This window comes from Mandrillus leucophaeus, unplaced genomic scaffold (assembly GCF_000951045.1).
Source record: "Mandrillus leucophaeus isolate KB7577 unplaced genomic scaffold, Mleu.le_1.0 Scaffold1307, whole genome shotgun sequence".
Taxonomy (NCBI): Eukaryota; Metazoa; Chordata; class Mammalia; order Primates; family Cercopithecidae; genus Mandrillus; species Mandrillus leucophaeus.
In genome coordinates, this window is record NW_012101263.1 from 246,340 (window position 1) to 249,534 (window position 3,195).

Consider the following 3,195-nt stretch of genomic DNA (forward strand, 5'->3'; position numbering starts at 1 on the left):
CTCACAAAAATGGCAGAAGGCAAGGAGAAGCAATTCACATCTTATGTGAATGGAGGCAGGCAAAGAGAGGAGCTCCTGCTGGGGAATTCCTCTTTTTAAAACCATCAGATGTTGTGAGACTTATTCACTGCCATGAGAACAGAATGGGAGAGACTTGTCCCTATGATTCAATTATATCCCATTTGGTCCCTTCCACAACATGTGGTAATTCAAGGTGAGATTGGGATGGGGATACAGCCAAATAATATCATTCTGCTCCTGGCCCCTCCCAAACCTCACATCTTCACATTTCAAAACCTTATGCTTTCCCCACAGTCCCCCAAAGTCCTTACTCATTTCAGCATTAACGCAAAAGTCCACAGTTCAAAACCTCATCTGAGACAAGTCAAGTCCCTTCCACCTATGAGCCTGTAAAATCAAAAGCAGGTTAGTTACTTCCTAGATACAGTGGGGGTACAGGCATTGGATAAATACAGTCATTCCAAATGGGAGAAATTGGCCAAAACAAAGGGCTTACAGTCCCCATGCAAGTCCAAAATATATTGAGACAGTCAAATCTTAAAGCTCTAAAATGATCTCCTTTGATTCCATGTCTCACATCCAGGTCATGCTGATGCAAGACGTGGGTTCCAATATTTTGGGCAACTCCCTCCCTGTGGCTTTGCAGGGTACAGCCTCTCTCCCAGCTGCTTTCATGGGGTGGTGTTGAGTGTCTGCAGCTTTTCCAGGCACACCGTGCAAGCTGTTACTGGATTTACCATTCTGAGGTCTGTAGGACGGTGGCCCTCTTCTCCTAGCTCTACTATGCAATGTGCTAGTAGACACTGTGTGGGAGCTCAGACCCCACATTTCCCTTCTGCACTGCCCTATCCCAGATTTTCCATGAGAACCCCGCCCCTCATGGAGGGGAGTGACTTAGGAAATCCCACCCCTCACGGAGGGAGTGATATGGTAAACCACTGTTACAATCATAATGCAAAACTGTTCCTTCACCCAAAATAACTCACTCTTGCTATCCCTTGCATCCACATCTTCCTCTTACTGGCAACCAGTAATGAGTTCTCCATTACTATAGTTTTGTCTTTTGGAAAATGTCTAAAAATGAAATCACAAAGTATATGACTTTTTAGACTGACTTGCTTTTCTCATTATACAGCTTTGGAGAGTCATCCAACTTTTCAGTCATTTTTAGCTGTATCGAATTTCATCATACAGATGCTTCACTGTTTGTTTTTGCATTAAAGGACATTTTGGTCAGATAGATTTCAGCGGGATCAGTATGAACAGACGCTTCAAAGTTTTTTTTTTTTTTTTTTTTTTTTTTTTTTTTTTTACTTTAAGTTCCGGTATACATAAGCAGAACGTGCACGTTTTTTATGTAGGTGCCATGGTGGTTTACTGCACCTATCAACCAGTCATCTAGGTTTTAGCCCCACATGCATTAGATATTTGTCTTACTGCTCTCACTCCCCTTATCCTCCACCCTTCGACCCGGTGTGTGATGTTCCCCTCCCTGTGTCCGTGTGTTCTCATTGTTCAACTCCCACTTATGAGTGAGAACATGCGGTGTTTGGTTTTCTGTTCCAGTGTTAGTTTGCTGAAGATAATGGTTTCCAGCTTCATCCATGTCCCTACAAAGGATAAGAACTCATTCTTTTTATGGCTGCATAATATTCCATGATATATATGTGCCATATTTTCTTTGAGAATGTAAGGTTTTGTTTCTCTAGCGTAAATACCTAAAAGTAAAATTGCTGCATCATTTGGTACATTTATGTTTTAATTTATAGGAAATAACAAACTGTTTTCCAGAGTAGCTGTAACATTTTGCATTTTCAGCAGTAATGCAAGAGAGTTTCAGTTGCTCTACATTCTTGTCATCACATGGAATTGTCAGCAGTTTTCCTGTTACTCTAATATATATGTACTATTTGAGTCTTTCAATTTAGGAACACAATAAATTGATATTTTTAAAACACTTTTTAAATTTTACTGAACATACACACATGTAACAAATGCACAGGACACGTAAATCATACTATCTAAATATATCGTATTAGCAATTTGATAGCAAATATGAGTGACTCAGAAATACATGTAATCATAATAACGGTGTAACCTGAATTCTGTAAATAACTAAATATATTTTATAGTTGCTTAGTTTGTGGTTTTTTAAAAAAAAATGCTGACTGAAATAATTTAAAGCAATACTTAGTTTAAAAATAGAAGAAGAAAATAGAAGAAAACAGGACTCAGGTCAGTCTGAGTCCTGTTAAACACTTAAACCAGTATGGTTGTTAGAACAGTTCAGCAAGCTAGAATTCAAAGGAATCTAAGTCCAAATTCCTCCTTTTAAAGATGACCTGACACCAGATAAGTTAAACAAGTTGCCTAAAGTCAATAAGAATTCACCTTAAGAGAACAAATTTTGAATCCTCACAACTGTGTCTTCTTCATTTAACCTTCTTTATTAAGCAGATTGTAGGGAAATAGAAATAACACATCTAAGAAACAGTCCAACGCTCACATCAAATGGTGTATTGTGAAAGTTCATAGAAAAGATATCAAATTAATTGTAAGGTCACTTTAAAGATGTTTGGCAACTACTGGAGCATAGTTATAAAATAATAGCTTTATTTTCTGTGCAAATAAGGGTTTCTCTGTTGAAAGTATTTGGTCTTTATGAAGATAAATGAGACATCTAATTTTTCTAGACTGCCATGGGGCAAGACTAATTTAAATTTACCTTATAAGAACCAACAATGTTTTTCTATTTTAGAAAAAGTGACTTTCTTTTTAGTTAAATAGGGCAGTTTTAATCTATAGTTAGTTCATTTTCATACTTGCGTAGAGCCACCTCTTAATTTTGAGAAAGATGTATAAACTTAGTAGACAAAAATTAAAGATCTAGAAATCAGGGACTCTTCCAAATCTTGGCTTATATTCCTAAACACTTTCCACATTGGCTAAAATTCTATATTCTGTTGAATTATGGCAACTTTTGCAAAACGAATTACATTCTGAAGATGCAAAATGAGTTTTGAAAAGGAAGTTTTGAATACCAATGGTTATTCAGCGAGCTTTGACTACATGAAATTGCCAGACATGCTGGAGATATTCCGTTCACTCCTGTAAGTATGTACTCCACACTTCACCTTGTTCTGTTTTCTGGGAACTTGAGCTGTGTGGCCTACA